Here is a 25,527-nt window from a genome sequence, read left to right as displayed (position 1 = left end):
ATGCCTGCTGTTAGATAACAGCAGTCATCCCGGCCCGATCACCGCTACCGGTGGCGCGGCGCTCCCGGAACCCAGCGACGTACATGTACGTCGCTGCGCGCCAAGTAACACTTCGCGGCGCCGTACATGTACGTCGCTTGTCGTGAAGGGGTTAAAGGGGTACTCCGGTGAAAACCTTTTTTCTTTTAAATCAACTGGTGCCAGAAAGTTAAACATATTTGTAAATTACTTCTATTAAAAAATCTTAATCCTTCCAGTACTTATTAGCTGCTGAATGCTACAAAGGAAATTCCTTTCTTTTTGGAACACTGATGACATCACGAGCACAGTGCTCTCTGCTGACATCTCTGTCCATTTTACCAACCATGCATAGCAGATGTATGCTAAGGGCAGCATGGTGGCTCAGTGGTTAGCACTGCTGCCTTGCAGTGCTGTGAACTTGGGTTCAAATCCCACTAAGGACAACAATAAATAAAGCGTTATTATTATTATAATAACGTCAGCAGAGAGAACTGTACTCGTGATGTCATCAGAGAGCATTCAAAAAAGAAAAGAATTTCCTCTGTAGTATTCAGCAGCTAATAAGTACAGGAAGGATTAAGATTTTTTAATAGAAGCAATTTACAAATATGTTTAACTTTCAGTTGATTTAAAAGAAAAAAGGTTTTCACTGGAGTACCCCTTTAACCACAGATGATTTCAAGCATACCTGTGATACCTCAGAAAAGATAATGCTTTACATATATTGTTTTTTGTTTAGCTTCTGTATTTGGCTCACAAATCCCTCTGTTCTGCTGCTCACTCATTCTGAAATCCAATGCGCAGATAGGGGTGTGTCCAAGGCAAGCACTGAGCCCGCCCTCTCTCACCATGCATTTACTTCCTCCCTGTGCTGTGCTGAGTCTCTTCATCTAATCACTGCAGGCTGCTCTGTAACCTCCTCCTCTCTGTTTTCGTGCTGCAGTCTGATAGGACAGGAGTGAGCACAGAGGAGTTCTAGTCCCGATCTCGCTTACTACACTTTGTCCCAGCCTGTTCTTCAGCTAGGACAAATGCGGCATCTGAACAGGATGGTATGGGGACCCCTAGTGGTCTTTTTTTATAAGCCATGATTTCTATAAAAATGTGATCATTTTTTTTTAGGAAGTATATTAGAAAGGTTAATGTTTTTCAAGATGTACAACACATAATATGTTTTTCAATCTGACAGTTCCCATTTCAGGCTGTTGTCTCATCCGCCAGCTTCTTCCACCACAGCCTCCGGCAGCGCAGGCTTTTTCAGGCATCGGTGGGGGCTGGTGAGATAGGGGGGCAGTCTCCTAGAGACAGGCACAGTAGCACAATGATATAGAGCGATGTGGAGAGTCAGCTGAGGAGACAGCCAAGAGTCAGTTTACAGTTATTGGGCGCCCTCTGCCCACTCCGATCCTTCCTCTCCCTCTGAGCAATAGTGCAGGCATTGGTGTATTGGGGTGGCATTTCCTCCGCCCGCCTTAAACTGCCGCCCTAGGCCTTGTCCTTATGTTAAAAAAAAGACTGGGTCTTGCCAACACTTTCTTTTGTGTCCTTTTGTGTTACTTCTTCTAGTACTTTTGCTTTCCTAAACTTTGTGGCTGACATACATTAGCATAAGATGGCGTAAAAAGGTAGTTGCCTCTTAAAAGAAGTATACGCTGCATTTTTCTATATTAAAGGGGTAAACATTTTATCCCATATCCAAAGCGGGACCCCCGCGATCTCCGGCGTGGCACCTCAGTTATCCGAGCATGGAGCAAACTCCGCTCCATGCCAGATGACTGGCGACTACAGCAGCCACGAACGCGGAAGCTCCAAGCTTCTGTGTTCTGGATGCCGCCGCAGGCCCGGAGATCGCAGGGGTCCCCCCGATTCCCGTGATCAGACATCTTATAGGGGATAACATGTTTTTCGGCAGAGTACCCCTTTAAAGCTCAAGAAAAACAAGAATATAATTTCCTTTCTTGATTTGAAATTTGTGTTGAGTGTTCCTTTAGGAGACTGGTCTCCAGCCGTTGCAAAACTACAACTCCCAGCATGCCCGGACAGCCGTTGGCTGTCCGGGCATGCTGGGAGTTGTAGTTTTGCAACATCTGGAGGTCCATAATTAGGAGACCACTGCTTTAGGAGGTTAAAGTAAAGTCTAGCCTCCAAAAAAAAAAAAAAAAAGCAATACATAAATAAACAAATAAATAAAATGTTCTGTTAAAAAGGCTATGAAACATGTAAGCTCCAGTTTACTATGGGAATTTATTTTTCTATTTTTTTTATTTTATATTTTTTATACAATTTTGTGTCCATTTGAAGATGTGGTCATTCCCTGTTCTCGATTTTTTTTTTAATGTTTCAGTAAACAAAAATAAGTTTAAATCGCTGGGATATTTTCCCCTTTTCCCCTTTCTTTCACATTATATAAGATATATATATATGCTACTATAGCTATTATAAGCTACTTTTTTTCCCTTTGAGATATATATATATATATAGGAGCTGAGTACCCGGCATTGCCCGATTTTTCCTTCCTCATCCTTGTTGGGGAGGAAAATCAACAAAGGAGGAAGCTTTTGACTTCACATCCCGTCCTCATATATTGTTGTCATATCCCAACCCCATATCCCGTCCTCATATCCCAACCCCACATCCCGACCTCCTATCCCGTCCTCCTATCTTGACCTCCTATCTTGACCTCCTATCCCGTCCTATCCTATACTCCTATCTCGACCTCCTATCTTGACCTCCTATCCCGACCTCCTATCCCTTCCTCCTATCTCGACCTCCTATCTTGACCTCCTATCCCGTCCTCCTATCCCGACCTCCTATCCCGTCCTCCTATCTCAAACCCTCTATCCCGTCCTCCTATCTCGACCTCTTATCCCGTCCTCCTATCTCGACCTCCTATGCCGTCCTCCTATCCCATCCTCCTATCCCATCCTCCTATCTTGACCTCCTATCTCGACCTCCTATCTCGACCTCCTATCTCGACCTCCTATCCCGTCCTCCTATCCTGTCCTCCTATCCCGTCCTCCTATCCTGTCCTCCCATCTCAACCTCCTATCCCATCCTCCTATCTCCACCTCTTATCCCGACCTCCAATCTCGACCTCCTATCCCGTCCTCCTATCTCGACCTCTTATCCCATCCTCCTAGTCCGTCCTCCTATCTCCACCTCATATCCCGTCCTCATATCCCGACCTCCTAACTCGACCTCCTATCCCGACCATCCCGTCCTCCTATCTTGACCTTCTATCCCGACCTCCTATCCCGTCCTCATATCCCGACTCGTAATATGTGTACCAGGTATTGAAATATCTCCAGCCGTACTGAAGTTATGTGGGAACATACATTTCCCATTGATTTGCATGGAACTTTAAACAAAACCCCCGACCCTCACAAATGGGGGTAGTTAAGGGTTAAATTAACTATCCTATATTTTAAGTGGATATATAAGTAACATGTGACCAAGTATTATCGAAATATCTCCAGCCGTTTGGAAGTTATGCAGTAACATATATTTCCCATAGACTTGTATAGGACTTTAAACATAAGCCCCGCCCCTGGCAAATGGGGGTGAGTAAGGGTTAAATCACCTATCCTATGTTTGTTGTTGACATATAAGTAACATGTGTGCCAAGTTTCATGTTAATATCTTTAGCTGTTTGGAAGTTTTTGTGGAACATACACACATACATACATTTATACATACATACATACACACAGACACGCGTTGAGTTTTATATATATATATATATATATATATATATATATATATATATATATATATATATAGACTAGCTGAGTACCCGGCATTGCCCTTTTTTTCCTTCCTAATCCTTGTTGGGGAGGAAAATAAACAAAGGGGGAAGCTTTTGACTTCACATCCCGTCCTTCATATTGTTGTCATATCCCAACCCCATATCCCGACCTCCTATCCCGACCTCCTATCCCGTCATCCTATCTTGACCTCATATGCCATCCTCACATCTTGTCCTCATATCCCGTCCTCTTATCCCATCCTCATAGCCCGTCCTCCTATCCCGACCTCCTATCCCGACCTCCTATCCCGACCTCCTATCCCGACCTCCTATCCCGACCTCCCATCTTGACCTCCCATCTTGACCTCCCATCTTGACCTCCCATCTTGACCTCCTATCTCAACCTCCTATCTCGACCTCCTATCCCGACCTCCTATCCCAACCTCCTATCCCTTCCTCCTATCCCATCCTCCTATCATATCACGACCTCCTATCCTGTCCTCGTATCCCGACCTTGTATCCCGACCTCCTATCCCGACCCGTAATGTGTGTACCAGGTAGAGATGAGCGAACTTATAGTAAATTCGCCAAAACCAAAAAAGAAATCCAAATTGACACCTAAAATAATAAATGGCCATATTTAGCTACATGGTGTCTATAATGATCCTTCATTGAAAGGGGAAAACTCATATCACAATATAACAACAGAAGAAAAGAAAAGAAAAAAGAAGAGTTTACACAATACCACTTGAATAAAATGTAACTTTTATTATAATTGTATTAAATATAAACCAACTGGATACTAAAAATTGGAGGACCTCAGAGCATAGGCCGAGCAATTATAGAGGGAGCATAACACACCACAGATATTCGGGAGCACTGACAATCTTAAAATGAACTAAGTAAAATGTCACTCCTGTGCATGGAGAATACCTTACCTACCCCTCCTCAACATAAAGTGCAAACTGCTACCTAACATGGAGGCATATTGCATTCTATAATAAGAAAGTGCCTGGCTAGACATACATAATAGCAATAAAGTGCATAGTATTGTCAACAATCTCTATATAAAGGATTTGAAGTGCTAATATCTCACCCATTTGTGTGCTGCTCCACCGTCCCCAACGCCGTTTCGTAACCTTTCTCAAGGGGGCCGTTGCTGTCTAGTATCTTCTTAAGCCGCCTTATATGTATCTATGACCGGATATTGATGTGTCAGCGTGCGCGGTCTGACACATCAATATCCGGTCATAGATAGATATAAGGCGGCTTAAGAAGATACTAGACAGCAACGGCCCCCTTGTGAAAGGTTACGAAACGGCGTTGGGGACGGTGGAGCAGCACACAAATGGGCGAGACATTAGCACTTCAAATCCTTTATATAGAGATTGTTGACAATACTATGCACTTTATTGCTATTATGTATGTCTAGCCAGGCACTTTCTTATTATAGAATGCAATATGCCTCCATGTTAGGTAGCAGTTTGCACTTTATGTTGAGGAGGGGTAGGTAAGGTATTCTCCATGCACAGGAGTGACATTTTACTTAGTTCATTTTAAGATTGTCAGTGCTCCCGAATATCTGTGGTGTGTTATGCTCCCTCTATAATTGCTCGGCCTATGCTCTGAGGTCCTCCAATTTTTAGTATCCAGTTGGTTTATATTTAATACAATTATAATAAAAGTTACATTTTATTCAAGTGGCATTGTGTAAACTCTTCTTTTTTTTTTTTTTTTTTTCTTCTGTTGTTTTATGGTAAATTCGATTCGTCTCGAACTTCTCGGCTCGGCAGTTGCTGACTTATCCTGCATAAATTAGTTCAGCCTTCAGGTGCTCTGGTGGGCTGGAAAAGGTGGATACATTCCTAGGAAAGAGTCTCCTAGGACTGTATCCACCTTTTCCAGCCCATGGGAGCACCTGAAATCTGAACTAATTTATGCAGACTAAAGTAATCAACTGCCGAGCCGAGAAGTTCGTGACAAATCGAATTTACTGTAAGTTCGTTCATCTCTAGTACCAGGTATTGAAATATCTCCAGCCGTACTGAAGTTATGTCGGAACATACATTTCCCATTGATTTGCATGAGACTTTAAACAAAAACCCTGACCCTCACAAATGGGGGTAGTTAAGGGTTAAATTAACTATCCTATATTTTAAGTGGACATATAAGTAACATGTGACCAAGTATTATCGAAATATCTCCAGCCGTTTGTAAGTTATGCAGTAACATATATTTCCTATTGAATTATATGGGACTTTAAACATAAACCCCGCCCCTGGCAAATGGGGGTGAGTAAGGGTTAAATTACTTATCCTATGTTTGTTGTTGACATATAAGTAACATGTGGCCAAGTTTCATGTTAATATCTTTAGCCGTTTGGACGTGATGCTGGAACATACATACACACGTTGAGCTTTATATATATATATAGATAACTAGCTGAGTACCCGGCGTTGCCCGGTTTTTCCTTCCTAATCCTTGTTGGGGAGGAAAATAAACAAAGGAGGAAGCTTTAGACTTCATATCCCATCCTCATATATTGTTGTCACATCCCGACCTCCTGTCCCGTCATCCTATCCCGTCCTCCTATCCCGTCCTCCTATCCCGTCCTCCTTTCCCGTCCTCCTTTCCCGTCCTCCTATCCCGTCCTCCTATCCCGTCCTCCTTTCCCGTCCTCCTATCCCGACCTCCTATGTCGACCTCCTATCCCGACCTGTAATATGTCGACCTCCTATCCCGTCCTCATATCCCGACCCGTAATATGTGTACCAGGTATTGAAATATCTCCAGCCGTACTGAAGTTATGTGGGAACATACATTTCCCATTGATATGCATGGGACTTCAAGCAAAAACCCCGACCCTCACAAATGGGGGTAGTTAAGGGTTAAATTAACTATCCTATATTTTAAGTGGACATATAAATAACTTGTGACCAAGTCTTATCGAAATATCTCCAGCCGTTTGTAAGTTATGCAGTAACATATATTTCTCATAGACTTGTATGGGACACACATTGGGGGACATGTATCAAAGATTTTACGCCTGTTTTGTGTGTATTTTTTTGCGCAAAATTTAGCGCAAGCCCTTTTTTTTGCACATTTTTTGAATCTGGGTACCTTGTAGTGACATCTATAGTACGCATGGATTTATTAACTGCGTACTTTTCCTTTACACCAAAAATTTTGCCGCAAGAGCAGTTTTTTTTGCGCAAATATAAGCCATCTTGGACTAAACGTAGCAAGATGCTCTAAATCATCGATTCTATTTTCCAAAGAGTGGATTGAGGAGATTACTATATTTACCCGCAATTTATGAAGCTCATTGCGCTTGATTGATACATTTAGCGCTTCTGCACATAATTTAGAATTCGGGAAAAGGGGTAAAATGCTTCTACCATACACAAATAATGATACATGTCCCCCAATGAGTTTTATATATATAGATATCGCAAATGTCTGAAAAACTGCTTGTCAAGGTTTCGATTAATCTGCGAAATACAAGTCTTACTGCAAAAGTCAAGGTGCATCCCTTTGCCTTCGAGATGCAAATGATTTAATGTATATTTTGTCCTCTACGAGGAAATGAATCAGAATGTGATCCAGTATGTGGTAAACTTAGAGCTTAACCCTGTATTATATCTCAGGTTATTAAACATGACTCCTGACTATATCGCTGGTGCACGACTTAGCACTACTCTTGTTTTAGAATAGATCTAAACAGATTAGGCAGCCGGTGGCAAAATGACATTAATTGGCATCGATTTTCTTTCATCTATATGAAATTAAAATGGTCAAAACAGCTACTTAAACATGACTGTTTGGTGAGGACTTATAGAAGATTATTTCATGGGATTTACTTGTCTTCTCTGTGTACTCATAGCTGGTAAAGGACAGAGAATTATTATACAAGGTGGAGGCTAAAACTCTAAGGCCATGTTCACATAACGGAATTTGCACGGACAGTCCGCTGCAGCAGAGTCCTATTGATTTCAATGGGACTCTGCTGCACTGCTTACTTGCTAACGCTGGAGGTTGGCAGAAGCCAGTGCGTACTGCAGTCTGTTGGCTACCTTGGCTGAACTGCACGCACAGATCCTCCTCCTCGCTGTCTGCATTATCTCAAACCACGACTGTCTGATAATGATCATGGAGATGCTAATACAACTATTTGGAGCAGGGACGTGCACACACAGACCCAAAAGGAGGCTTGAGCCCCTGCCCTTTTAAAGGGTTACTGGAAAGCTGGAAAACTTTTTTTTTTTATCAACTGGTGCCAGAAAGTTAAACAGATTTGTAAATTACTTCTATTAAAAAATCTTAATCCTTCCAGTACTTATTAGCTGCTGAATACTACAGAGGAAATTATTTTCTTTTTAGAACACAGAGCTCTCTGCTGACATCACGAGCACAGTGCTCTCTGCTGACACCTCTGTCCATTTTAAGAAAATCCCCATAGAAAACATATTCTGCTCTGGAAAGTTCCTAAAATGGACAGAGATGTCAGCAGAGAGCACTGTGATCATGATTGCAGCAGAGAGCTCTGTGTTCTAAAAAGAAAACAATTTCCTCTGTAGTATTCAGCAGCTAATAAGTACTGGAAGGATTAAGATATTTTTTTTAGAAGTCATTTACAAATCTGTTTAACTCTTCTTTTTGGAACACAGAGCTCTCTGCTGACATCATGACCACAGTGCTCTCTGATGACACCTCTGTCCATTTTAAGAACTGTCCAGAGTAGGAGAAAATCCCCATAGAAAACATATTCTGCTCTGGAAAGTTCCTAAAATGGACAGAGATGCCAGCAGAGAGCACTGTGATCATGATGTCAGCAGAGAGCTCTGTGTTCTAAAAAGAAAATAATTTCCTCTGTAGTATTCAGCAGCTAATAAGTACTGGAAGGATTAAGATTTTTTATTTTTTTTTTAAAGTAATTTACAAATCTGTTTAACTCTCTGGCACCAGTTAATAATAAAATAAAATAAAAATAGTTTTCCACTGGAGTACCCCTTTAATGCTCCTGCCCTGTGATGCCCTAACTGATTGGGACCTCCGTGAAGTGATGTGGTCAGCTGGGATGACTGTCAGAGGTCCCTTATCGCAGCAATTGTGTTGTATTAATATATGGAAGGTTTTTACACACTTATTTTTTTTATAATGATAAGTGCCCTTTTTTCTATTTTAGCCCCTGCCCCCCAAAATGTCTGTGCACGTCCCTGATTTGGAGCACCAAACCCGTCTGCATAGAGATGATGGATTTTTTTAAAGTAAGCAATTTAAGGCCATACCACCAGAATTCCAGCGTGGACTTTCACTCTACACAACCACAGATTTTGGCATAGTTTTGGGCATGAATTCGCCAAAGAGATCATCCAACAGCCTTCATCAGTAATGGCTTTTTTTTGTTTGTTGTGAAAATGCATAACACTATACAGTGGTCCCTCAACATACGATGGTAATCCGTTCCAAATGGACCATCGTTTCTTGAAACCATCGTATGTTGAGGGATCCGTGCAATGTAAAGTATAGGACAGTGGTCTACAACCTGTGGACCTCCAGATGTGGCAAAACTACAACACCCAGCATGCCCGGACAGCACACGGCTGTCCGGGCATGCTGTGAGTTGTAGTTTTGCAACATCTGTAGGTCCGCAGGTTGAAGACCACTGGATTTGGAGGTTATACTGACGTGTCCCCGCTGCTCCGGACCGTCACCGCTCGTCACCGCTGCCCTGGATGTCGCCTTCCATCGCTGTTGCCACGTCCCCAGGGTGTCCCCGACGCTCCGGCAAGGCCTCTGCTTCCCCGGCATCCTCGCTCTCCATCGCCGCCATCACGTCGCTACGCACGCCGCTCCTATTGGATGACGGGACGGCGTGCGCGATGACGGGATGACGACGATGGAGAGCGCCGGCGATGCAGAGGATCTCAAAGAGGACGGTCCGGAGCGCCAGTACAGGTGAGTGACACCCATCGGACCACACGGGGCACCTTAAACGGCTATCCGGTGGCAGCTGAAGTAGTCTGCGCTGCCGGATAGCCAGTCATGCGATGCCCCCGACATACAAAAGCATTGTATGTTGATGCTGCCTTCAACATGCGATGGCCTCTGAGAGGCCATCGTATGTTGAAATGATCGTATGTCGGGGCCATCGTAGGTCGGGGGGGGGGTCACTATAATTGTATTTTAAATAATACTGCACGCCTACACCATTACCTAATTCCACCTATGAAACATGGGGGAGACAACATAAAGGGTTGGGTGCGGCATTGCTTCCTCTGGGCCTGGACGCCTTTTGATTATTGGAGGAACAATCAATTCAAAGGTGCATCAAAACATTGTGCAGAAGAACGTAGCGAAGCAGTCCATGAATTCAGGCAGAAGAGAAGTGTAATGCAACAAGACAATGACCTAAAGAACACATGTAAATTAACTAAAGAATGGATGAAAAAGAAGATCTGTGAAGTGTTTGAGAATTCTTAGGCTGGATTCACACTTCGGCATTTCTGGCTGGACAACATCTGTCTGGAGATTGAGTTGCGACCAGCGCCGACTGAATCAGTCACCGCTAGGACCCCACGGTCATTGCCGTACACATAAACAGCAATATCTGTGGAGTAGATTCCGCCTAAAGAATAGACAAGGCCATTCTTCTGGCAGTGAAACATCTGCTGCTGTTATGCTATAGCGTGCACTGTGCAGCGGAATCCCATTGACAGCAAGTGGATTCTGCTGCACCGGAATTTCCGACCCAAATTCCTAAGAGGAATTCTGGTTGTAAATTTCATAGTGTGAACCCAGCCTTATCCTATCAAGATGCTGTGACATGACCTAAAGAGGGCTGTGCATGTAAGGCATCCTAAAAAGATACGGATGAACTGAAACACATTGTTAAGGCTACATTCACACTACAATTTGCAATACGGCTGCCAGATCCGGCAGGAAATTAAAAAAACGGCCACTGCCGTATCCCCACCATACCCGTGCTGCATCCAATCCATTTGGTCAGCTTATTTTTGAACTGTATCAGTTTTTATTGCTGGACTGAAAACTGTGGTTTGCTACGGATTTTAGTCCGGCAATAAAACTGTGTGGCAAAACCTCTTTTACATGACCTATGCCACATGTGTTATGAGTTTTGGACACCTTTTAGATACTTTTCGGTCAGTTCTGAGAAAAGGTAACATGGCTTCAATAAAAGGGGTTGGCTCTAGTCTAAAAGGGGCATGTCCTACTTGTGCCATAATTTTAGAGCACAATTCTGACTTGTATTAAGCCATCTTAAAGAGTACCTATAACCATCTAAACTCTCACTAATCCCTCTCCCCATCTGTCCCTGACTCTGGCTAAGTCTATTCCTGCATTTATTTTTCTTTAAAACCCCCTAAAAATACCTTTTTCTCTCCTCTTCAGTAGCTCAGTTCAGAGGGAAGGAAGTGGGCGTGACACGACATACAGCACCGGCACATGGTAGGGATGGCAGCTCCTGAGTCTTCTCCTTTCTGTTCGGAGAGCAGAGCCGCTGTGCCCTGCAGGAATAAGGAACATGGTGGGTCAGGAGCGCTCTGCTAGTGTACAAGCTCAGCGCTCGCTACCGCATGTCTGATTGACAGGCAGGGAGCTGCGCTGAGCTCATACGTGTCCTGGCTGCAGAATGATTTTGGACTCATGCCCTGAGTCCAAAATCATTAGAAATGCTTGCGGCCAGGATTGCTAGGGAGACCCCTAGTGGAGGGAAAAAAAACATGAAAGGAGGGAAAAAGTTTAAATTAAAAGCAATTGAAAAGTTGTTCAGTAGGGCTTTATCTTTAATATTTAAAAAGTTTGTTTCATGAGAGGAACACTTTAAAGTTGGTTAAACTTAGACTTGATTGTCCACAGATATGCCAAAGTTTTCCATCATACACTTTCATAAATCTGACATGTCTGAAGACTATGTTCGCACTGTCTAAGAATTTAACAGTTTTAGGAATTCTGGGCCATTGTGTTGTGTGTCACAATTTTTCACAATCTTATGAGCAATTTAGGTTGAAAACTAGATAATTCCAAACTAGATAATTAGTATTTAATTGTATTAGAATTGTGGGGAAGATTTATCCAAACCTTTCCAGAGGAAAAGTTGCTCATAGCAACCAATCAGATTGCTTCTTTCATTTTTGAACTCCAGAAAATGAAAGAAGCGATCTGATTGGTTGCTATGGGCAACTCAGCAACTTTTCCTCTGGACAGGTTTTGATAAATCTCCCCATTATCTTTGTATTGTAGAATAATTTTACCCTTTTCAAACATATTATTTGCTAGAGCAGGAAGTTGGCGGCCCAGGTCCTTGTCTTCGTTTGCTATATACACAAAGGAAATGAATTCTCAATAGCATTTAAATTCTGACTTTATACTTTCTCTTCCCTTTTCATACCTAGGTAATACAAGAGAACCGGTTACACATCAAATTTAATGTGTAAAATCTGGAAACCTTTTTTTTATTTTTTATCAACTGGTGCCAATATTTAAACAGATTTGTAAATAACTTTTTTTCCTTTTGAATTTTCTTTCTGTCTGACCACAGTGCTCTCTGCTGACACCTCTGTTGATTTTAGGAACTGTCCAGAGCAGGATAGGTTTGCTAAGGGGATTTGCTACTACTCTGGACAGTTCCTAAAAGGGACAGAGGTGTCATCAGAGAGCACTGTGGTCAGACAGAAAGGAAATTCAAAAAGAAAAGAACTTCCTGTGTATTATACAGCATCTGATTTACAAATCTGTTTAACTTTCTGGCACCAGTACTAGTAGGTGGGGACACGCGCGCTGGCGGTGTGAGAACACGGAGGAGACAGAAGAAGAAGGAGGAGTGATGGCCCAAGATTCGCATGCGGGCACAACCCGCTATGCAAATCCCGGGCCCGCCAGAGGACAGAGGAAGAGAGCACTCATGGCCAGTCGGACCAGCCAGAGCTCTAGCCATAACACAGAACAGCCCCAATGCCGCCTGAACCAGACTCTGGTCCGCGCCTCCACACAGACACGGCACCACGGCAGTGACCTGGCTAGCGGGCTTGCGCTTCATGATCATTAAGTACATTAACCACCTGTTAGTTTAATACATTTTTTCTCAGAAGCTCTAGATCACTGTGCTTATTGTAGATGAGCAACATGTCTGTTATTTTTTTTTTCTTTATTTGAATTCACATTATGTTTTCTATCCCCCCTCTTCTTTTGTTTTTACTTGGTCAGCACTCTGCCCCTCCCCCTCAGTCCAGGCCTATATAAATTGGTAGGAAGCTGCAAAGAGCCCTATTCTTTCTGGCAGGCTTCCAGTTTTTGAATGGGGGCATGTGATGCTGTGCCGCGTCCATTTCTGCCGCAGCGACATGTCTATGGGGGGGCTGCCCTGCCAGTGGGTCATTCTCCCTGTGGACACTGGTGTTGCAGCGGTCGTGGTCGCCAATTTCGACTTCTTCCTCAGCAGTGTGCATGCACTTATGCACTATGGGAATATATAAGAGCAAAAGACCGACATGGATCCCAATTTGTGCTTCTAGTAAAACCTGTTCTGGCTTTAGATGTCGACAGTCAGTATTGGCAACATAAGAAACGATTTACTATCCCTTTCGGAATGTGACTTTTGCCTTAAACTAGAGGTTCAGGCTGAAAACAAAAAATGTATTTTATTCTAAAACCAGTATAACACATATACTCTAAACCCAAAACAAACACATATACCAAAAAAAAAAACTATATGTGCTGTATATAAATAATGTTCAGATTATAAAAGTCACATTATAAAAAGAATCCAGAAAATAAAAAGAATAATCACTAAGTCCCTTTTTATAACGATCAGGATCCAAAAGGACAAAGAAAGTTACTAACAGAACTATTGGAACTTTCTGACTGGTTCTTGGAGAATGTGTGCAAAGGGATTTAATGCCATTTCCTATTTTTGCTTTCTGTTGTGAGGCGAGGCTGAAATTCCACTGAGGTCTTTTTTGCAAAAACGCAGTAAAAAACACCAATTTTCCCGCACGTCCAGATGTTAGCTGCAAGTCTATAGTAAACTGCAACATGCCCGATTCACTTGGCATTTTTCAGTTTGGCGTTTTTTTACAGCTGTCCTGCCCCCTCCCATAGGCTCGCATTGATCGACAGTAATCAGACCCGGAGCGAACATGCTCTGGGGACTGATTATAAACGGGGTGCGGCGTGCAAGATCATGGGGGTCATCCTTTGGATAGGGGATAAGATGTCTAAAGCGCCGGAGTACCCCTTTAACTACAAGTACTACTACTCCTAACATGGAGCACACTCTGCACAATGCTGGGAGCTGTAGTAATTGCATTATAGACATATCACAGCGGGTGTCAGAAGTTACACTCGCTGCGATCTGTCTATTAATGCAGTTACTACAGCTCCCAGCATTGAGCAGAGTGTGCTCCATGTTAGGAGTAGTAGTACTTGCAGGTAAGAACAGATCACAGCGGGTATCACTACTGACACCCAATGTGATCGTCCTGTCTATAGCAGAGATGGATATACGGCACTCGCATCTTTGCTCTATACTCGGCCACTCACTCACATATTTTTCTCAGAGCTGTGATTGGCTGCAACCATCCGCCCTATCACAGCTCTGGGCGGAAAATATGAATGATGTTCTATTCACATCACTGGCCGGAGTACAGTGCAGAGATGCGAGCGATGTATACAGCCGCATCTCTGCTATATTACGGACGATCGCAACGGGTGTCAGGACTGACACCCGGGGCGATATGTCTATTAGTACAGGTACTACTACTACCATCAAGGAACAGTGTGTTCCATGCTGGGAGTAGTAGTACTACATCAATTTTTTTTACAAAAAATTGAAAAAAAAAGTTAAACACACAGACACTTTATTAAAAAAATTATTAAAATTTTGTTATAAAAAAAAAACATTTAGTTAAATGTATTTTTTACATCCCTACTGCATATTTTGTTTTGTTTTTTCTTTGGTACCCAACTATTTTTGTACAAAAAACGCCAAAGGGTCCAAAAAAGACAAATACCACACAAAGGTAAAAACGCCAGAAAAAATGCCAAAACGCAGGGAAAAACTCTGGCAGTTTTTCTGGCATTTTTTCTGGCATTTTTAAGCCAAAAAAAAAAAAACGCAGAGCAAAAATCTAAGTGGAGTTCTAGCCTAAAGCTATATTTATTTAAGTTCCCATGGTTACACTTTCAAATACAGACTGGAGAAGAATTACAGTCACCTACTATGATACTCCAATAACCAACTTAGAACAAACAAATATGAAATGCATCTGGACTTTACAATATTATATACATGAGCAGAAATAAAGCATAGATCAGGCATCTGAGGAAGAATCAAATATCATTAAACATTAAAGTTGGCCAAACCCACGGATTTTAGAAGGATCAACTGTCCATATAAATGTGCATGAGGGTCTCCCAACTCTTCCCTGAAGGCAATGTTGAAGGAGAGAAGGATCGGGTATGTTGGATTTAGTTGTTTTGCAGATATAGGTTGGTGGCAGGGGTGTTTGGCAATGGCTTTCTCCCTTCTTCCCATTCAAAACATATGCACACTTGGCTGAGCTAAGCATGCATGTGTATGAGGGGATTAGGAGCGGTCGTTGTAAGCCAAAGGTGTGTTCAGCTGTTACTTTTGCTGTTCACATGCTGTTCACTTTGCTAGACCCTCTGTTGCTGGCTAAACCAGGGTATCGACTTTAAAGGGGTACTCCGCTCATAAACATCCCCGCAATCTCTGGTGTGGCACCCTGGTCTTCCAATGCATGGAGTGAACTCCGCTCCGTGCTGCATGATGGGCGACCACAGCCATCACGCCCCCTCCATTTATGTCTACAGAAGGAGGCGTCATGGCTATGTACTAGCAGTCGCGCCACCTCCCATAGACATGAATGGGAGCGGCGTGGTGTGATGTCACAAACATGAAAGCTCCATGTTTCCATGTTCTGAATGCCGCACCCGGAAATCAGGGGGGCCCAAGTGGCCGGATCCCTGCAATCAGACATCTTATCCCCTATCCTTTGGATAGGGGATAAGATGTTTAGGAGCTGAGTACCCCTTTATGGCAATCTTACATTCTTCACCTTATATTTCTTCCCCTGTATATATTTTTTATTTGTATTCTGCTTTATGTCTTCTGAGCAGTGTCCAGGAGGCTGGAAGGCAGTATACAGAATCTCTTGCATCTCTCTACTTTGGGACTGCAACTACCACTGTAAAATGCTCCCCTATAAAGCAAATGTTCCCACCAATAAATCTTCTGTATCGCTCAGTATGAAATTAGGGACACAATAAATGGTTAGAACCAAATGGATTGATGTAGTCAGTCTGAAGGCGATACGATCATCACAGCAGACATAGAGTAGAATCACTGAGCACATCTAGTATACACCAAGATGGCCTCAGGGCACAATCTTTGGACAAAAATATTCTGAGAATTTTCATTGATGTGGTTGGAATTCTTTATGACACATATTTTTGTGTTTAGATCTCATTTTTATCTCCAGCCCCCCAAGGCACTGTACAGAGCACTGCAGATGCTCCACTAAAGGTCACTGTATTTTTGTGTGCAATATAGAGATGATATCCCCTTTAACTGACACAGGTCAAGAAAACAACTGCAATTCAAAGGAAAATGATGTCAACATCAGATTTAACTTTGTGTGTTTAGAGTCACCCGCTCTATCCTTTGCAATGTGACAAAAAACTATAATGTGATGACACAGCAGACAGGTGACATTGAGGGGGTACTCTGCTGCTCAGGGTTTGGAACAAACTGTTCCGAACACTGGAGCCGGCGCCGGGAGCTCGTGATGCCATAGCCCCACCCGCTCATTATGTCACGACCCGACCCACCCCCTCAATGCAAGTCTATGGGAGGGGGCGTGAAAGCCATAACTTTTAAGGGGCACTCCGCTGCTCAGGGTTTGGAACAAACTGTTCCGAACACTGGAGCCAGCGCCGGGAGCTTGTGATGCCATAGCCCCACCCCCTCATTATGTCATGCCCCGCCCCCCTCAATGCAAGTCTATGGAAGGGGGCGTGAAAGCCATCACTTTAAAGGGGCACTCCGCTGCTCAGGGTTTGGAACAAACTGTTCCGAGCACTGGAGTCGGCGCCGGGAGCGTGTGATGCCATAGCTCCACCCCCTCATGATGTCACGACCCGCCCCCTCAATGCAAGTCTATGGGAGGGGGCGTGACAGCCATCACTTTAAAGGGGTACTCCGCTGCCCCAGGGTTCGGAACATTTTGTTCTGAATGCTGGGTGCGGGCCGAGGGGGTCATGATGTCACTAGAGGTGTGGCTGTGACATCACCACGCCCTCACCCAGTGTTTGGAACAAAATGTATCCAACGCTGAGAAGTGGAGCACCCCTCTAACTTTAATGCATTACATCAGAAAGATGTTTTCTGACCCGTGTCTTACATCCCACATATTGCAGGATCCTACAGTTCATATAGGCTGTAATGTGTGGGATATCCTACCACGAGCCTCAAGACACGGATCGGCACATTGTGCAGAAAGCCATGTCGTTTTTCATCTATCAGATTGAAAGGGATGGAACCGGTGACTCTTCCACCCAGGGGTGGAGATTTTCAGCAGAAAGTGTTATCCAGCGAGATGTCTTGGATAATGACTTTATCAAAGTGGACACCAGCAGGTCTGAACAAGAGGCAAGATGTACTATCGCACCATTGATAACTGATCGCAGCACCTGTAGTGTCCTGTGTTAGTTACTATACTGTTTCCATTGGTAATAAGTGTACTATGTGTTATTCCTCATTCTGATCAGTTGGTCCAGGGTTTTGTGGATAAATATATATTTTATTCATGTGATGTGTATATATCCTTAGTCATACTACATTATTCTTGGATTCATTAAAACTTGTGCAGAAAAAAAGTCGACCATTTGCCAATGGCAACCTTGATCGCTTCTTTCGTTTTTTTAAAAGGACTCTGAAAAATAGGTAAAGCAATCTGATTGGTTGCTATAGGCAACTGGTCAACTTTTCCTTCGCACAGGTCTTGATGAATTTCCCCCAATATGTTTTCACTTTCTTCTATGTTACGCGCGGCACAGCCGTTTAGTATGTGAGGAGTAGAGATGAGCGAACTTTTAAAAAGTTTGACTTGCTGGTTTCGCCGAACTTTCTTAAAATTTTCGCTTCCATTCAGCTCAGTTCGATGCGAACGGGCATTTAACCCCTTAAGGACCGAGCATTTTTCAGTTTTTGCACTTTTGTTTTTTCCTCCCTACCTTTTAAAAATCATAACCCTTTCAATTTTGCACCTAAAAATCCATATGAGGGCTTATTTTTTGCGCCACCAATTCTACTTTCTAATGATATCAGTCATTTTACCCAAAAATTTACGGCGAAATGGAAAATAAATTATTGTGCGACAAAATTGAAGAAAAAACACCATTTAGTATGCAGTACATTTTTCTGTAAAAATTACACCTTCTCATTATTCTGTAGGTCCATACGGTTAAAATGATACCCTACTTATATAGGTTTGATTTTGTCGCACTTCTGAAAAAAATCATAACTACATGCAGGAAAATGTATACGTTTAAAATTGTCATCTTCTGACCCCTATAACTTTTTTATTTTTCTGTGTACGGGGCCCATTTTTTGCGCCGTGATCTGAAGTTTTTATCGGTACCATTTTTGTGCTGATCGGACTTTTTGATCGCTTTTTATTCATTTTTTCATGACATAAAAAGTGACCAAAAATACGCTATTTTGGACGCTGGAATTTTTTTGCACGTATGACGTTGACCGTGCAGTTTAATTAACAATATATTTTTATAATTCGGACATTTCTGCATGCGGCGATACCACATATGTTTATATAAATTTACACAGTTTTTTTTTTTTTATGGGAAAAGAGGGGTGATTCAAACTTTTTTTTAGGGAAGGGGTTAAAGGATCTTTATTAACTTTTTTTTTTTTCACTTTTTTCTGCAGTGTTATAGCTCCCATAGGGACCTATAACACTGCACACACTGATCTTTTACATTGATCTTTATTATCCCATAGGATAACATAGATCAATGATTCTGCCGCGTGACTGCTCATGCCTGGATCTCAGGCACTGAGCAGTCATTTGGCGATCAGACACCAGGAGGCAGGTAAGGGGACCCTCCTTGTGTCCTACAGCTGTTCAGGGTGCCGCGATTTTGCCGCAGCAATCCCGAACAGCCCCCTGAGCTAACCGGCAGCAGTTTAGTTTCACTTTAGACGCGGCGATCAACTTTGAATGATGAGTCTAAAGGGTTAATAGCGCACAGCACCACGATCAGTGCCGTGCGCCGTTGCTAGGTGCCGGGCCCAACCCATTATGACGTGGGGCCATGCCGTGGCCCCTGTGTTATAGTAAGGGAGAAGACCGGTACGTCCTTGGTCCTTAAGGCGCAAATCCACACCAAAAATAAAAGGACAGAGAAAATAGCTACAACAATAGAATGTAGAACATTTAAACAGTGCCCGACCATAAAGTGGAAAAAGGACCCTGAACAATAAAAGAAGCAACCTGATTGGTTGCTGGGGGAAAATGCAAGATTTAACTGCCTCACAGTCAGACAGTTCTGCCTGGAATTCTGGGGCAGGAGTCTGTGCCTTTTGTAGAGCTGCATTTGTGCCAAAATTACAAACTTGCCTGCGACATTTTGGCGCAACTACGCTCCATTTGACGCAAAAAAAAAAAAAATTCACACATCGCAACACCATTATTGATACATACCCCCCACTGTCTGTCTGTTTTTTCTTTGTTATTTATCTCTGTCCCTCTCTGTATCTTCCCTCTTTCTGGACACTGCATGTGCGACCTTATGACTGTGTAAAACTTCCCTCCTCCCTTGTTGTCTCCTAGTGGCCCTTTGGGCTGGTTGACATAAAAACCAGAAAATCATATGATAACCTGGGGTTATCATGTGATCTGCTGGTCATCCTGAGATCAGGCCACCATCCCCCACTTTGCCCGCTTCCTCTGGGTGCTAAAACACCATGTTTTTACGTTTATATCGTGCTTTTACGATTCTATTGTGCTTTAACCAGTTCATACAAACCAAACCGGTAAAAGTTTGATGAGCCGGCAAACCACAAAATTCTGGTCGAATCGGGGTTTGCCGGGCTTGGCTCGCTCATATCTAGTGAGGAGTTATTTTGATGGCACAGGTATTTTCACTTGTCCTGTTACATGACTCCTATTTAAGAAATCTACATATTTTTAGTATGACTAGGGGTTACACACCCGCTACGTGTGACTCTATAAAGCACCACTTGTATTGTTGATCATTCACTGCATCCATCCTGCGCTGGATTTCTCTTCAAAATTCTACTTTGGGGTCCGCCCAGCATCATCCATGTCACAATGGAGATTAATTCTGGTTTAGCGGATTACCTATCTGCATGGTTGGGAATAGCATTGCTTCTAGTTGTTAGGGTTCAGCTCCAGTGATTTCGGAGGCCGATATTTTAGAGGAACTTGTCTGTTAAATAAGGCAATATGTCCAGATGGCATCCACCCCAGAGTTCTTAAAGAATTCTGATCTGTGGTTGTGCGGATCCAGCATCACTTGCCTTCTCGCTTCCCCTCCCTCACCTGCTTGGTTGGTATGCAGGGAGGGGAGGGGCAACTAGGAGACATGCAATACTGTGGCACTTCAGCTTGGCCCTGCCTTCTGGACACTTACAGGATATTCTATAAGTCATCATTTCACCAACTAGGGCAGCACTGGTATGTCATTTATATATGTCCCATCATCTGTATCACTATTAGACTTTCCACTTGGGCTATGTTGTTATTTCTTTCTCTAGAGATTAATGGCTGCCAGAAGCCAGTTTAGTGACTTCAATAATTAAAATGTCTTTTTTTTTTTAAATAGTTTTATAGATTGCTCTAATAAACCACTTCTTGTGCAAACCCTGGCATGGATGTAAACTAATATAGCTGTGTGACAATACATTCACATAATTTTGATTATGGTCCACTGCAGCCAATTGGGTCCATGCCAGCACGCTATTGGTGAAAAAAATTTTGCCACTTGGCTCTATATTTTTCAATTGTACCAGAGTATTCCTTAATCACCCTCAAGGCCAGTCTGGGGCTACATGGTGCCCTGTGCAAAATTTATTTTTATTGATCCCATTATATATTTCATTGTAAAGCCGGAAAGGGAAGTTATGAGGCAGGGGGCATAATAAGAAAGGCTGGGCCCTATAGCAAAACTATTGAATATCCCCCACACTGTAGCATGCTGGGCTTGGCACTTGTGAAACAGTAATGTACACTGTTCTCTGCCACCACATATTGTTGTTCCTCTGCCCTGTATTAAAAGGGTATTCTGGATACTAAAAACTATATTGTGCTGGGGCCACCACGAAAAGTAAAATAAAAACACATACTTACCTATCTCCCTTTATCAGGATCCCCATGTAAACTCTTCCGGTCCACTGCTGAAAGTTTCTGCCGCTACTTCCAAGACAGACTCGTCTCAGCAGTGACAGCCAATCACCGAGCAGTGGCCCACCTCAGTCAGTGATTGGCTAAATGGGCTGTCACTGCCGGGACAAGTCTGTCTCAGAAGTAGCGGCCTAAAAATTCAGGGGAGACTGGAAGAGTTCACAGGGGGATCCAGATGGAGGGAGGTAAGTAAGTATGTGTTGTTGTTTTTTTCCTGGTGGGGTGGCCCCAGCACAAAAGATGATAGTTTTTAGTACTCACAATACCCCTTTAACACAGGGGAGTCCTGAGTTCCGATTTCAAAATGCTGATACAGACAGGCACAATGACATCCCTTTGGTCATCTGTATTAATATTAAAGAGACAGGTCACAAGACTGGAAGTTAGGCCTCCTCTTCCACAGTAAATCTGTAGTCAGCAGTGGGAGCAAGACAGAAGGCAGTGCACATACTAAGCTGCACCCAAACTGCGGTGGCACCGTTTTAACCATGATCACCTGATGTCCTTATATGCTGTTTGAAACTTAAACATGTCTTATGCTGAACTGTCTCTGTGCAGCTGCATTCTTCATTCTTCTTTGTGTTAAGTTGTGGTGAGGGTGAGATGAGGGCAGATGGAATTACCCTAGGGTTTATCCTCTACGCCCGAAGGAATACTGCTGGATCCTGGGCTAGGCACGGGGGCAAATAATGACTCCGACGCCAAGCTACGGAACAATGGCAGCTTTACTGAGTCAGACAAATGTAACAGTCTATACAGCTTGGCTATGCCCACAGAGGTGACCAGTGACTTCAGAGACCACAGGGCTTTCTGGGACTTATGGTGGACTGGGACAATTTTAATGCAGGCCACGCTGACTTGAGACAGGTTGACTTTCACTGACTTGACTGAGACTGACTATACTCTGTTTGTAGCTTACCAAGTTTTGACTTGGACTCGGGAGGTGGTGGACTTGTGGATCCATGGCTGCATGGTAGACTTTAGGCCTCTTCTGGACTCCAAACACACTCTGACAGGACTTGACCTTACTGCAACTCCGCTTAGCAGGAAGAGCGTAAGAGGCTGAGCTAGCTCCACCCAGGCTTATATGGGGGAGACTAGGAGGGGTCCCATAGGTCACCTTGTAGGTCACATGGTCACTGGTATAACATAGGCATAGAAGCAGATATACCAAGGAACAGTTGCAGGGGGGCCCAGGGGTCACTGTATAGAGGCTGCCTGACAGGGCAGCAAGGGTACAGGGGTACAATTCCTGTACTGGGTCACCACAATATTATCATCCAGGCAGTGAAACTATAGAACTCTCTGCTACAGGATGTTGTGATGATTCATTTAATAAGTTCAAGGTGGGACTAGATGTTTTTCTGGAAAAATGTCATATTACAAGCTATGGATATTAGATTTATGTAGATTGACTCAGGGATTAATTCTGATTGCCATAGTGGAGTCGGGAAGGAATTTTTCCTTATGGGGAGGGGGAAGTGGCCTTCATCTGGATCAACACAGTAGGGTTATAAGTTGAACTTGAGGAATTCTTGTCTTTTTTCAAATTTATGAACTATGTAACTATCTAAATTATCAAGTTAACTGGTTTGAATGCTATTTTATCCTCCCAGGCATGAAACTTTATAAATGTTTTTTTTTTTTTTTTTTTTTTTATGGACATAAAACCCAAATACTTAAAGTGTACCTGTCAGATCACCCAAAAAAAATAAAAACTGTTATATGTTGCTCAGTATCTCATCCTGATAATGTACATATAATCTTAATGTGTCTATGGCCAATATTTCTCTTAGAATTCACTTTTATTTACTTGGAGTGATTGCAAAGGGAAAGTACTTTTCATTTATAGCAGAGGGCAGGGTACTTACTGTGATGATCTACCCCCCCCCCCCCCTCCCCCCCTCTCTGGGAGCAGTAACCCTTTCCTTTCTGGTTTTATGCTACACACACACACACACACACACACACACACACACACTGTGTGTGCCTACAGCTTTTGCAAAACTACAGCTCCCAGCACGTCCACACATCCTATGGGTTGTAGTTTTGCAACAGCTGGAGGCATATGATTGGTAAAACAGATTTTCAGCAGTGTTGCTGCAGGCTGTGTTCCTCCACTTGTTGCAAAACCACAACTCCCAGCATGCCCCACATCATTTGGCTGTGCAGGCATGCTGGGAGTTGTAGTTTTGCAACAGCTGGAAGCATATGATTGTAGTCCCCTGTAACATAAACATTCACTTCATATATTCACAGATATATACAAATACATATATATCCACACACACACACACACACACACACACACACACATACATATATATATATATATATATATATATATATATATATATATATGCAGGGACACTTACTTTTTAGATAAAGAAATCCTCAATTCAGTCTTGTCTCCTGCTAAGTTACGGCAGCAGTGTGCTTCTGCCCCCCCCCCCCCCCCTTCTCTTCACACAGCAGACAGTGAGGGAGCCTGTGCTTCTGCCCCACCCTTCTCTTCACACAGCAGACAGTGAGGGAGCCTGTGCTTCTGACTCTCCCCCCTTTCCTTCTCTCCACAGGAGCAGCAAGCAGCAGCTTTAGACCTGCAGACCTGTCAATCACGAAGTGGGTCCATGACGTAGGTGATGACAAGTGGACACAGCAGGTCTTAAAGGGGTACTCCGTATAAGGGATAAGTTGTCTGATTGCAGGGGTCTAGCCGCCCCCTCGTGACGTCACTCCATGCCCCCTCCATTCATATCTACGGGAGGGGGCATGACGGCATCAAGACCACAGCCACCCAAACCCAGCGTTCTGAATGTAATGTTCAGAATACCGGGTACCTGCACGGAGATTGCGCTGGGTCCCAGCGGCCGGACCCCGTGATCAGACATCGTATCCCCTATCCTTTGCATAGGGGATAAGATGTCTAGCAACGGAGTACCCCTTTAACATGTCTATCAATAGAATGTTATTTTAGAATCTTTATGAGGGAGATTGATCAAAACCTGTCCAGAGGAAAAATTGCTGGGTTGCCCATAGCAACCAATCAGATCACTTCTTTCATTTTTCAGAGGCCTTTCCTAAAGAAAAAAGAAGCAATCTGATTGGTTGCTATGGGCAACTCAGCAACTTTTCCTCTGGACGGGTTTTGATACATCTCCCCCTATGTTCTAGTAGAAAAAAAATCAATGGCGTTCTTACATGCTAATGTTTCAAGACTTTTGGGTAAAAAAATTCTGAACCAATTTGCTTAATATCCACAGAGATTACTCTTCTGCACTCTACATCTAATAAACTATATGTGCGTCCTGGCATATTGCATCGGCCATCACCAGCTAAACACACCGTTTATACTCTAAAGTATTTGAGCGTTTTCCAATTGTTCATGTTTCCACTTTCAATTAATCGTTGGATGGAGTTATTGATTTTGGTGATGGTAGTAGGTTGCTGGCGCAATATAGAGGATTCCAGCAAGGTGAAAAACTGTTTTACTTTAATGTATATACTGCCACTCACTAATATTGCTGAATTGCTGCAGATAAAATATTATTCCAGTCTGGCTTTCAACCAAGTTGATAATGATTTCATGTACACTCATCGTACACAAATGGGAAACTTTCCATTTTCTGCTTTACAAGTCTCTTCATTGGCATCCTACACTGTCCTTTCGACCTACAGCACACCTGTAATAAAGCTTGTCAAACCGAGATTTAAAGGGGTACTCCGGACGAAAACTATTTTTATAAAAATCAACTGGTGCAAGAAAGTTAAACAGATTTTGAAATTATTCACAACAAAGGAGAAATAAGTGTACACTCACCGCAGGGAACGTCAGGCAGTACCGGAGTCCGGGTCACAAACAGCAGGTTACCGAGGAAGCATAACGGGGAGCGCTCAGAGGCGATGCCGGCCTTTTGCACGATAGAGCATGCTTCTTCCGGCCTCTAGAGACCACCAATTCACCACCACCAATTCTACTTTGTAATGACGTCAGTCATTTTACCCAAAAATCTACGGCGAAATGGAAAAAAAATCAATGTGAGACAAAATTGAAAAAAAAAAAACGCCATTTTGTAATTTTGGGGGCTTCCGTTTCTGCACAGTACATTTTTCGGTAAAAATTATACCTTCTTTTTATTCTATAGGTTCATATGGTTAAAATGATACCCTACTTATATAGGTTTGATTTTGTCGCACTTCTGGAAAAAATCAAAACTACATGCAGGAAAATTTATACGTTTAAAATTGTCATCTTCTTATCCCTATAACTTTTTT

At 43.0% G+C, this 25,527-nt stretch overlaps 1 long non-coding RNA gene across 1 annotated transcript in view; it reads right to left on the bottom strand.

Annotated features, from left to right (window-relative positions):
- LOC130275667 (uncharacterized) overlaps positions 1-25,250 on the bottom strand; it is a 50,402-nt gene extending 25,152 nt beyond the window's left edge. Inside the window, exons 1-2 of the long non-coding RNA XR_008844863.1 lie at positions 25,073-25,250; positions 11,161-11,295 (exon numbers count right to left, since the gene is read on the bottom strand). This is a non-coding gene — a long non-coding RNA (uncharacterized LOC130275667). The remainder of the gene's footprint in view (positions 1-11,160; positions 11,296-25,072) is intronic.
- Between the last annotated feature and the right edge of the window lie 277 nt (positions 25,251-25,527).

The sequence above is a fragment of the Hyla sarda genome, chromosome 6, assembly GCF_029499605.1.
Source record: "Hyla sarda isolate aHylSar1 chromosome 6, aHylSar1.hap1, whole genome shotgun sequence".
Lineage (NCBI taxonomy): Eukaryota > Metazoa > Chordata > Amphibia > Anura > Hylidae > Hyla > Hyla sarda.
Note: the sequence above shows the minus strand (reverse complement) of the source record. Positions and strands in the feature narration are given on the sequence as shown.